Below are 13542 nucleotides of genomic sequence, written 5' to 3' on the forward strand. Positions count from 1 at the left end.
TGGTGTAAGCCTTGAAGTCTCTTTTTCTTGGTTATTCTACATAATTCTCAAGACAACATTTGTGCTTATTCTAGACTACGACAAGGCTATCAAGGTCGATCCATTGAGGAGAAACTTTGTCACTTAGAGTGAGATTTCTAGGGTAGGTTCTCCCGCTTCTCTCCTGTTGGTGTGATGTAAGCATTAAATCTCCTTGTTGGGATATACCCTAGAGGTTTCTCAACAAGGGTTTTGATTTTATTTCATTCCATAATTAATCTTATGGTTGAAGGCTTTTCCCTTGGAGTGATATCTTCTAGTAAGATTTGTTTTAATAACTTATCTTGATTAGACAAGAAGGTAACTTAACTTCTAGGGTTCTAACTTCTTGCCCTAATCCACAAAACATTGAATAACCAACTTTGGATGGGCATTCATCTTGATCCCATCAAGCCCTAGTAGAGATAAAGCATTAACCCTAAATCCAATAACCAACCATAATTTTCTACAATTTTAAAGTTCTTGCCATATTATTTATATAACCAACTTTGGATGGGCATTCATGATCCCATCAAGCCCTAGTAGAGATAAAGCATTAACCCTAAATCCAACAACCAACCATAATTTTCTACAATTAAAGTACTCTCCATTTTAATTATTTATATTATTGCAAAATCCATAAAAATATAAAATTATGAGATACTAAAGCAAAATCTAAAAAATAAAATACCAATTTTTGTTGGAGACAAAAATTTTGGAAAAAATGTGTGGAGAAACTTTAAGTCCAAAGTTTTGAGTGAATACTTCATCCATCTTCAAAGACATAAGCTTGAAAATACATGATGAAAAAAGTGCAAAATTAATTAATTTAAAGAGGATTAAAAATAACTAGCCATTGAAAAAAAATTTAAATTAATTAATTAAAAAGAATCTTAACTATTTATTCATAAATAATTTATAAATTTAAAGATTGAAGTTTTGATTTTTTTTAATCTTTTTATTCTTCGATAACGTTTGTTTAATAATTATGTGGGGATTATTTGGACATAAATATCTATTTAAACTTTATTTTTTAAATTTCCATTGAAAATTGTGTTTTGAATTTACATTTGATGCTTTATGTCCTCAGTGTCAAGCATAAAAGCCACCATATTTGAATGAGACTAATTTTTTTTCATTAAAAACAAATTTATGAAAACAAGCGAAGGATTCACCCAAAAAATTGAGCATAATAATAATCATTAACACAATTTTCCAGAAATCTTCATCGACAACAAATTATTAACTATAAAATATCCATATTGAAAAAACATAGCCATAATATTAAAAAACTTATTCATTATTAATTTAAAAAAATACATATATAAATGAAACATTTAATTTATATTTTTAATTTTTAAAATTCATTTTTTTTGCACAATCTAATAATATAATTATATATAAAAAACAACTAAACACATAACTATTTTTTATTTATTTATCTTAATAAAATTAAATTACATATTCAAAATATCATTTTTAATAATACTTTGAATACCATTTTTAATTATATATGTATTTATTTTTTACAGGAATTAAAAGTACCAACCATAACAACTAAGTCTTAAAACGACAAATACGAAAAAGAACATTCTGACCCATAACGTAATATCAAAGTCCTCAACGAGACTATTGGGAGTCCACGTTCGCAACAAGAGTCGTAGCGTAGTACCCATAAAGACTAGAGAATTTCATTCCGAACACACGGTTAGGGGTTAGGTTTGAATTTTAAGGCCTCTTTCATTTGTGAATGAATTAAATACTATTAATTTCCTCAATATATTAAGAGGAGGTGAGACCCAAATTCAAAACTCCTCAATGAAGACTTACGTGTATGTTATCAAGTTAGCTACTTTGTTCAACCCACCTAACTCCTGACACAAAACAAATTCTAGATATGCTCCTCAACTTCTTGTTTACATTAAATTAATGGAAATAAATCTAGGTTAATAATGGAATATTTTCACATATATCAAGTGTGGAGTACCTATGTTTTAAGTATCAAGGTAAAATAAATTATACTTTTCAACTTCCATTTTATCTTTCATCTCACTTCTACTAGTTAGTTATGCTATTATTATTTAATTTTAAATTATTAATAAAACACTTCTACTAGTTAGTTATGCTATTATTATTTAATTTTAAATTATTAATAAAATAATATAATAATTTTATTAATTGTTATTTATAATAATGGTAAGTAATTTCATCCCTGTTATAAAAATAAAACTAGGTTATTTATAAGAAGTGAATAGGTATGAAACAACCATTATAATTATTTTTTAAAATCAATTTTATCTTCATCTCACTTTTACTAGTTAGTTATACTATTATTATGTAATTTTAAATTAATAATAACATAATAAAATAATATTATTAATGGCTATTTATAATGATAAGTAAATTCATCCCATTAATAATGGTAAGTAAATTCATCAATGTTATTAAAATAAGATTAGGTTATTTATAAGAAGTGAATATGTATGAAACATGACACTATTATAATTATTTTCTAAAATCAATTTGGAATTAAGAATTACAAAACTATAAAAATGATATGAAAATATGTTATTTTTAAATTATGATAAAAAAATTATTTAATAATATTTTTCTTAATTAATAATTACAAAATTATTGTTTAATTATCTGTTAATTTTTTGAAAATAAAATATTTGTTTAAAATAAAATTTTAAAATTATTATTTTTGTTATAAAAAAATTAATATTTTAACATTAATATATTTATTACCTCTAAATTTTATAACTTGAAAAAAGTGATGATGATTATTAACATTTACTATTGAGATTTATAAGGTTTACTAGATATGTAAAAAGATTCTTCACTGGGGAGATTCATTAGCACTTTCTTTTTCTCAAGAAAAGAAATCAACCTCTCATCTTAGGGGTACAGGGGTACAGTGAGGTTATTGGTATCAAGCCCACTTTACTTTTTTCCCAAGGAATGAGGTTGTTGGTACTAGGTCAACAAGTATACTCATAAAAGACTTCAACAATGTTTGAAGCAAATAAGAAAATATTTATAGGCACAAAACAATTACAATAATGTTTATCAAGGCATTATAGCTCATCATGTCACTAGCAAAGATTTGAATAGGGAGAAGATAACAACCATTCTTCCGAACCACGCGAGATAACCCCAATTTACACTACCACTTTATTATGGATATTTTTAATAGGATTTGTTACTATACTATGGGCCAATACCGCCAATATGATGATTGTGCCAAAAGGCGCTCTCCAACTTAGTATGGAAGAGATGTTGTAATGTCATGTTATGTAAACTTTTTGAGTTGGTTAAATTACATAAAAACAAAAATAAAAGTAAAAATTATAATTATAATTAATAATTAAACGAATCTAGATCCACCTTAATTCTGGATCTACCAAGAGCTGAGAGTGATCAAATCCCTTGAGGTGCAAACTTATTTTAGAGTGAAAAGAGATTTGATCCCTCTTAATCCTTGATAGATCCCAATTAAAAATGGATCTAGGTTGGTTTTAACAAAGTGAGATGTGTCATGAAGTAAATGTTTTTGGTGTTTATTATAGATTGATATCTATAAGCGTTTCATCCATTTAATGTGTATAACTCCTTTAATTATTAACAATTAAATTAAAATTCTCAAAACTCTATTCCAAATAAACAAACATACTATCAGTATAATAAAAAATATCATAAAATTAAATAACTACATAAAAAATATTATAAAATTAAATAACTACATAAAAAAAATATTATAAAATTAAATAACTACATAAAATTATATATATATAATTTTTTTTTCAATTAACAATTAAATGATTTATTATTCACCTGAAAATTAAATAAGGAAATTGTATGAATTAAATGTAATTAATAATACATTTAAAAAAATAAAATTTTAATATATATATAAATAATTATAATATTAAAAATTTTAAAAACCAAAATATATATATATATATATATCTTAATTAATTTGTTTATAATTTGTGTGATTTTCTTTTTCTAAATTATTTGGAATTATATGGTCTGTAATACCAATTTTTAATATAATAAAATATTTTAAATTATAAAATTTAAACCAATAATTTTTACACATAAAATATTTTATTAAAACTCTATTTTATATCACATAGTTTTATATATAATTCATATATATATTTTTTACCAATTAAGTTTGTTGTCTTTAGTGCGATTTTTTTGGAGAATCCGATGGAAAAATTGAGGTTAAATCTTTTTTTTTTGTAAGCTTGGCATGACTATTTTTTCATCATGTCCAATATATCATCTCAATTGGGGCAGGGAATTGAACCAATGACTTTACATCAAGGAGTGTCTTAACAGAGCACCCAATCACCGTCTATCCAAGACCCTGTGGACAAAATTGAAGTTAAAATCTTGATTTGTATTATTTAAAATGGTTTTTTAACTGCACAATTGGATTCAGCACCCTGAAAAACCCCTACAGCGCTTTGATTGTGCAGAAATTAGCTATCAAACTTGCGATTTCAATAAATTACTCGGATTTTAGAGAAATTTGACGGGGAAAAACCCACCAGAAAAACTTCCAAAAAATCTCACTAAAAACAACTCCATTAAATTTTGGTGTTTGGAATCTATTTGCAATAATAACACTGCTGCATTTAATTTTGGTATTTAGAATCTATTTGCAATAATAACACCGCTGAGAACTTCAAGGTAGAGGTAACTTCCTTTTCCGAAAGAAACGAGAGTTTAATCTCCGCAAGAAGCGCCATCGAACTGACATCAGCCGAACACCCTAGAAACTTCGAAGGGTTGATTTTACTGTTTATTGCAGGGTTGAACAGGGTCCCCGCATCCTTTGACTGTGCAAATATATACGCGCTCCCACGACACATTCCACACCTACACACGGATCCGTGGCGATCTTTATCAATTTCTTCACAACCAAGAACGGTGCTCTTCGGCCTCCAATCCGCACGAGCTTCAATTCCTCGATGCCCCTTTTTTCTTTACGGTGTTCTGAACAGAGTTTCAGTATAAAATTTGAAAGAATTGATATCGGACAATTCGGTTTTTAGAAAAGAGAGAAAAAAATTACAGAAGCCGCAGCTGCAAGATTGAATTGCCTTGATGATACCCATTGGTACGAAATCGTGGGAGCTTAAGCCAATCTGTTAGAAAGCTGGATTCTCTTCTGTCTGTTTGAGATTTGAATTTGCCAATGTATTCCCTTACCGATTTTTGCTTCTTAATGGGGATCATACTAGTCTTTTGGTACTTGGTCCCTCCCCTGCAGCTGGGAATGGTGAGGAGATGGCTGGAATCATGGCAGGAGAAATGGAAAGTTTACAAGTTTTTCAGGATTTCTCGGCACTATGGCTATGATGGGGTCCAAGACAATGGATTATATAATAAGGTTAGTACCTATGTCAGTACCCTGGCAGGTGTTGTGGATACTCATTGTGCTAATTTGTATAGTGCTAACAATTCCAAAGATACGTTTGTTTCGTTAGAGGCAGGTCAGAGTGTGGAGGACGTGTTTCTAGGTGCCAGGTTGTGGTGGATACATGATGTGAAGAAGAAGGACGGTGAGGATGATGCAACCAGGAGTTTTATTTTGAAAATCCACAAGAGTGACAAGGCTGCTATCTTGAGACCTTATTTGGAGCATGTTCAGGCTGTTGCAGAGGAAGTTGATCGCAGGAAGAGAGAGCTCAAGCTCTATACAAACGGCCAGAAATTTGGGAGGCAGCAGTGGACTTCTCTGGCTTTCAAGCATCCTGATTGGACTTCTGTGCCTTTCAAGCATCCTGCAACTTTCGATACCATTGCAATGGAAGCAGATCTGAAGAATAAGATTAAGATGGATCTTGATGCTTTTGTTCGCGGTAAGAATTACTATCACAGGTTGGGCCGGGCTTGGAAGCGCGGTTATTTGCTCTATGGGCCTCCTGGTACAGGGAAATCCAGCATGATTGCAGCCATGGCTAATTACTTGCATTGCGATATCTATGACCTGGAATTGACGAAGGTGAATGATAATTCGGAGCTCAGAATGCTTTTGATGCAGACAAGCAATAAATCTATTATTGTGATTGAGGATATCGATTCTTCTTTGGATCTGCCAAGGCACAGCGGTGTGAACAATGAAGAACAGAGACATCAGGACTATGGTGATAATGATGATGATGGACACGAGAGTGGCAGAGTTACAATTTCTGGGATGCTGAATTTGATTGATGGGCTTTGGTCCAGCTGTGGTGAGGAGAAAATTATAGTGTTTACCACAAATAATAAAAATAGATTGGATCCCGCCCTTTTGAGACCTGGGAGAATGGATATGCATATTTACTTTCCTCACTGCACCTTTTCTGCTTTCAAAATCTTGGCAGACAATTATTTGGGTATGAAAGAACATAAGCTTTTCTGTGAGGTTGAAGAGGCTTTTCAGGCAGGGGGTTGTATGACACCAGCTGAGGTGGGAGAAATTCTGTTAGTGAATAAAAGTTCTCCAATTCGTGCTTTGAAGGCTCTGATAAGCGCTCTGCAATCGAGTGGTAGGCGAAGAGGGAATGGGGTTGTGGCCGAGAGTCCAACAGAAAATGGGACTCAACTATTCAAAATGAAGAATAAAAATAAACCTGTATTTCTGTTGAGTCCAGGAATTCCAGGAACTCCATTAAGCAGCGATTAATGAAATTGTATGAGCCTTCATTGCCAAGGCGTTTGAAGAAGTCTTCAAGGCAAAACTGCTTAGGTAGCCAGAAAATTTGAGTGTGAACACTTACAGTTTACTGACTCCACAATTTGACGATTGGCTTGTTGAAGAAAACAAGCTCACTAAGGTTGATTATTTACTTTGGACTTTGACTTTTGTGAATTAATTTTCTTATTCTATACCATTTGTCCTTGCATTGAAGGCATGATTGTTTACTTTGGACTTTGACCTTTACTTTGATGAAAATCCAGTAAGCACTTCCATTTAGTCCACATATGGTACCTAAAGTAAGTTAGATTTTTCAGGGTTAAGGCCAATACAACGATATAAAAAATATAATTTTATGAAATCTAAATTTCTGAAGAAAAAAAATATAATTTTATAAAATCAAATTTTTTTAATTTTATAAAATTTATTGGTAATTTATTAAAAAACACTCATTAAAACTTAACTTATTAAAAATAATTTTCAAGATGATAAATATTTTAATATATATTAATTTTAACTAATTTAAATATATTTAATAAAAGTGATAATTAACTCAATGTAATTGAAAATATTTATGATATTAGGTTTCATACTTTTTCTCTCATAATACAACACACAAAAGAACCATCTTATTTTGTGATTTCAAAATTATTTATTCTCTCAGTCATAACATTACATTCACAATACAATTATGTTTTATTTTTGTTAATATCTATAATGGTGCTATCATGCAAGTATGTTGATAGAAGCATCTGTTTGGATTTGACTAGTCGTTTATTCATAACCCTGTAGGTTTATTGAATGACCATAGATGTAACCTTGTTTATTGATTCAATTATTAGGTAGTAATTGTGAATCTTTCTTTGTGTTCTTCATTGCATTTATGTCATTTTTTTATGTCAATTTTCACAACAACGATATATAAAATGTGTTTTTCCTAAAATCGTATTTTTGTTATGTGTGTCAAATAAACAAACTAGATTGACTAGTAAGACTTTCAATCCTTTATGGCACTACAACACCTAGGTGCAACCATAACACTACAACACCTAGGTGCAACCATAACACTACAACATTGAAACTTAAAAATCCAACTGAGAAAACCAAAAAACTTGACAATTTTACCATCACACAAAACCGTTGAGCTTGTTGGCTTTCCTTCCTACCATAAAATTTCACGAAATAAATCCCAAGTTAACCAAATGGTAGAAATACATCGGATATCCATACATATAACCATCTCCAACCATGTAACAAAATGATGGTTGAGGTGGTGGTACCTAACCTTCGTAGTAGCCTCAACCCTTTCCATAATGGCAATATTATGCCAAAGTGTGACTACCTTAGTCACCACAAGGTTGAGCCATATGGCTCCCAGACCTTCAACATTGACACATGAGCCCTCATCTCTCGAAAAGCTCCAAAACCTACCACCAATTAAATTCTCCTTTACCATCCATTAGGTGAACTAACCATCTTTCATATTGATGGTCATGGGTAATAAATGTGTGTCAATCACCCAATGTGGGGGTTCCTAGCCTCTAAGTATTATTCCAAGTCAATCCAAGCTATTTTTTAGGGGAACGTTGGACTTCTGGAGCAAATGGCCATCCATGAAAACCAAGATGATGAGCCTCCTTATGTAGTCGTTAACCTCTTTTGGAAGGTTTTCAAACAATGTAAAGGTATTTTTATATATGACTTAGTCTCCAAGCCTTTTATGGATGACAAGTCAATATTTCTTGAAGTTTCTTTGCATTTTCTAAATAGAAAATGGGTGAGAGATGACAAGAGCCTCTTCTATAAATTCAAAGCTCACTCTCCTCCCAAATCATTGTGAATTATTGAGATCATTATGCCATAATGTAATATTTTCATGAAGCTTTGTTGTAAGCCTTGAAGTCTCTTTTTCTTGGCTATTCTACATAATTCTCAAGACAACATTTGTGCTTATTCTAGACTACGACAAGGCTATCAAGGTCAATCCATTGAGGAGAAACTTTGTCATTTAGAGTGAGATGTCTAGGGTAGGTTCTCCCACTTCTCTCTTGTTGGTTTGATGTAAGCATTAAATCTCCTTGTTGGGCTATACCCTAGAGGTTTCTCAACAAGGGTTTTGATTTTATTTCATTCCATAATTAATCTTATGGTTGAAGGCTTTTCTCTTGGAGTGTTATCTTCTAGTAAGATTTGTTTTAATTACTTATCTTGATTAAACAAGATGGTAACTTAACTTCTAGGGTTCTAACTTCTTGCCCTAATCCACAAAACATTGAATAACCAACTTTGGATGGGCATTCATCTTGATCCCATCAAGCCCTAGTAGAGATAAAGCATTAACCCTAAATCCAACAACCAACCATAATTTTCTACAATTTTAAAGTCCTTGCCATTTTATTTATTTATATTATTGCAAAATCCATAAAAATATAAAATTATGAAATACTAAAGCAAAACCTAAAAGATAAAATACCAATTTGTGTGGGAGACAAAAATTTTGGAAAAAATGTGTGGAGAAACTGTAAGTCCAAAGTTTTGAGTGAATACTTCATCCATCTTCAAAGACATAAGCTTGAAAATAGATGATGAAAAAAGTGCAAAATCAATTAATTTAAAGAGGGTTAATATTAACTAACTAGTGAAAAAAATAATTAAGTTAATTAATTAAAAAGAATCTTAAACTATTTATTCATAAATAATTTATAAATTTAAAGATTGAAGTTTTGATATTTTTAATCTTTTTATTCTTTGATAACGGTTGTTTAATAATTATGTGGGGATTATTTGGACACAAATATCTATTTAAACTTTATTTTTTAAATTTCCATGGAAAATTGTGTTTGAATTTACATTTGATGCTTTACGTCCTCAGTTTCGAGTATAAAAGCCACCATATTTGAATGAAATTAATTTTTTTCCATTAAAAACAATTTATGAAGATAGGTAAAGGATTCACCCAAAAATTGAGCATGATAATGATATTAACACAATTTTCCAAAAATCTTCATCAACAACAAATTATTAACTATAAAAATATCTATATTAAAAAAGAAAATTATTAACTATAGAAATATCTATATTAAAAAAACATATCCATGATATTAAAATACTTAATTCATTATTAATTTAAAAGAAATACATATACAAATGAAACATATAATTTATATTTTTAATTTTTAAAATTAAATTTTATTTGCGCAATCTAACCAATAATTATATATTAAAAACAACTAAACATATAACTACTTTTTTTAATTTATCTTCATAAAATTAAATTACATATTCAAAATATCATTTTAATAATACTTTGAATACCATTTTTAATAATAAATGTATTTATTTTTTACAGGAATTAAAAGTACCAACCATAACCACTAAGTCTTAAAACAACAAATATGAAAAAGAACATTCTGACCCAGAACGTAATATCAAAGTCCTCAACAAGAGTCGTAGCGTAGTATCCATAAAGACTAGCGAATTTCATTCCGAACACACAGTTAGGGGTTAGGTCTAAATTTTAAGGCCTCTTTCATTTGTGAATGAATTAAATGATTTAATAATTTCCTCAATATATTAAAGAGCAGGTGAGACCCAAATTCAAAACTATCAAGTGCACATGTTCCTCAATGAAGACTTACGTGTATGTTATCAAGTTAGCTACTTTGGTCAACCCACTTAACTCCGGACTATCATGTTATCTACACAAAACAAATTCTAGATATGCTCCTCAATTACTTTTTTACATTTAATGGAAATAAATATATGCTAATAATGGTTTAACTATCAAGGTAAAATAATTTCTATTTTTCCACTTCCATTTTATCTTTATCCCACATCTACTAGTTAGTCAAATTATTATTATTTACTTTTAAATTAATAATAAATAAATAAATAAAATAATATTATTAATTATTATTTCTAATGCTAAATAAATTCATCACTGTTATTAAAATAAAATTAGATTATCATATTTACCATCACTGTTATTAAAATAAAATTAGATTATCATAAAAAGTGAATATGTATGAAACTTATTTTTAAAATCAATTTTATCTTCATCTCATTTTTACTAGTTAGTTATACTATTATTATGTAATTTAATTTAAAATTAATAATAATATAATAAAATAGTATTATTGTAAATTCATGAATGTGATTAAAACAAAATTAGGTTATTTATAAGAAGTGAATTTCGTACTGAGGATGAGGACATCCTTATATGGAAGGGGCTTGGTGGAAGATCTTCTGTATATGTTAAGCACATCTATCAACTTCTCCTTCTCTCAGAATCTGAACTGATGACTCACATTTTCCCACTCTCATTATGGAAAACAGGCTGCCCCCTTAAGATCATATTATTTGCCTGGTTAGTCTTCCACAACAAGAATCTTACATGGGAAAATCTCCAAAAAAGGAATTGGAGTGGGCCTGCCATTTGTCCCCTTTGTATATCAAATTCAGAGAACAACCTACATATTTTCCTACTCCGTCCCCAATCACAGTTGATTTAGCAGAATTTGGCTATCCACTTCAGCCTTAACAGAATCACTTTTCCCTCCATATTAGAAGCATTTATATGGTGGGGTGACATGAATATTCTCTGGAGATCCATTCCTTTGCTGTCCATATGGGCCATTTGGAAATGGAGGAATGCGGCTATATTTAACTCAAAAATGGAAAATCATTATACAGTTTTTGAATCAATCCTTTTCCAATACAACCCACTGAATCTTTCCAAACATATTCGGGATAGAAGTGGGAGGAAGGCTCTATCAATAGAACCAACAGGTGTCCCGCATGCCTATTTTGATGGGGCGGCTCAACATGGCTACTGTGCATGTGGAGTTTATATCATTCCTGTAGAAGGGCAGCAGATTGAAATTTATTGGAACGGTGGTGTTGGATCCAATAATAAAGCTGAGGTTATGGCATTATCTGGCCTTCTTGCCATGTGTGATTTTCTCAACATTCAGGAGCTGCAAATTTTTGGGGATTCAAAAGTGATTATTGATCATGTCCAGTCAAATCATGTCTTAAAAAACATCAACTTATTAGGGTCGCTGAACAAGATTGAGACAATATTAAATTACAGAAAAAATTACTATATAAGCCACACACTAAATATAAAATTATTTTAAACATGGAATTTCTAAAATATTTGACCGAAAATGCGTGGCATCAATCATACATGCGCTAAATGGGCATTGGTTTTAAAATTCAACTCCCCTATTCATGATTCTCACAACCTCTGGGCAACCATGGACAGCTATTAGGAGCATAGTGAGGCACAATTTGGTAGGCCTTAGACTCTGACCATCGAAATTCTGCTACAATAATCATGAGGTAACGTCTTTTACATCAGTAGCCAAAGATTTGCTGCAGTAAAGATTTCGGGTAGGGGAAACTAAATTTATTTATATATATATATATATATATAATGGCAGATCATATGCTATTTCGTGACACAAATTATCACTAGCTGTTCAATTAGATATTATTTCACATTAATATTTAAATATTTTATTTATAGTTGAGTGTGGGAGTAAAATATTTTTACATCTTCTAAGTTGTAATGTAATTTAAAGTAATCAAATAAGTATTTTTATTTTTATTTTTAATTATAGACGACATTATTTTTTATTAGAAAATATTTCATTTATATTTATATTTTTTTTTGCTTTTAATTACTTTTATCATTTTTTTAAGTTGATAGAAAGTTATGTTATTTCACATAAACATTGGAATATTTTATTTATTATTTATGGTTGAGAGAGAGTGAAATATTCTTATCCTATCTTCTGAGTTGTAATATCGACATACACTGAACAAGCACACGGAGCGTGGGATTTTTTGTATTTTACTAATATAACCACATTACAAATATTAATATAGCCTAAGGCCTCATAAATATAACAAAAAAACTATTACACACATTTCCTTGATTAACGGTGTATAAAAAGGTTATGGGTCAACTTTAACTTAAAAAAATAATAATTATAAATGAATATTATAGATAATAATGGGGAACTTACATGCATAAACTTAATAAACTTATTAAAATTAGAATAATAATTTTCTTGTGCATTTATTCCATTGGACAAGCTGCCATCGATGGGTGCTGTACATTTATTCTATTGCACAAGCTGGCATAGGTGGCATAGGTGGGGGTTTGTAGCCCTATAATTTTGAATCTGGCATAGGTGGGGGCTGTAGCCCTATAATTTTGAATTTAATTCCATGCCTGGAGCTGTCGGCTAGACGGCGCTGAGACAACGACAGATGTCACACATAACACAAGCTTCTGGTTGCAAAAGTTTTCCGAGATAAACAATTCCGATAGTGAATATCAACCTCCGTCTATATAAACGGAGACGGAAAGGTGGGTCCAAACACCCACCTAAGTATGTTAGGTGAATCTGCAATCGGGATAAGGGTTGATTTTACTGTTTATTGCAGGGTTGAACAGGGTCCCCGCATCCTTTGACTCTGCAAATATATACGCGCTCCCACGACACACTAAACACCTACACACGGAGACGTCACGATGTTTATCAAATTCTTCACACCAAAGAACGGTGCTCTTCGGCCCACATTGCGTACGCAATTTCAATTCCTCGGCGCCCCTTTTTTCTTTACGGTGTTCTGAACAGAGTTTCAGTATAAAATTTGAAAGAATTGATATCCGACAATACGCTTTTTAGAAAAGAGAGAAAAAAATTTACAGAAGCCGTAGCTGCAAGATTGAATTGCCTTGATGATACCCATTGGTACGAAATCGTGGGAGCTTAAGCCAATCTGTTAGAAAGTTGGATTCTCTTCTGTCTGTTTGA

General features: G+C 30.6%; 1 pseudogene; it reads left to right on the plus strand.

Moving 5' to 3' along the window:
* The first annotated feature begins 5003 nt into the window (after positions 1-5003).
* Positions 5004-6882, plus strand: LOC149220621 (AAA-ATPase At2g46620 pseudogene; annotated as a pseudogene).
* Positions 6883-13542: the final 6660 nt, after the last annotated feature.

Source organism: Pinus tabuliformis, chromosome Q (genome assembly GCF_031772625.1).
Source record: "Pinus tabuliformis cultivar Carrire ecotype Pingquan chromosome Q, CPIR1, whole genome shotgun sequence".
NCBI classification, from domain to species: domain Eukaryota; kingdom Viridiplantae; phylum Streptophyta; class Pinopsida; order Pinales; family Pinaceae; genus Pinus; species Pinus tabuliformis.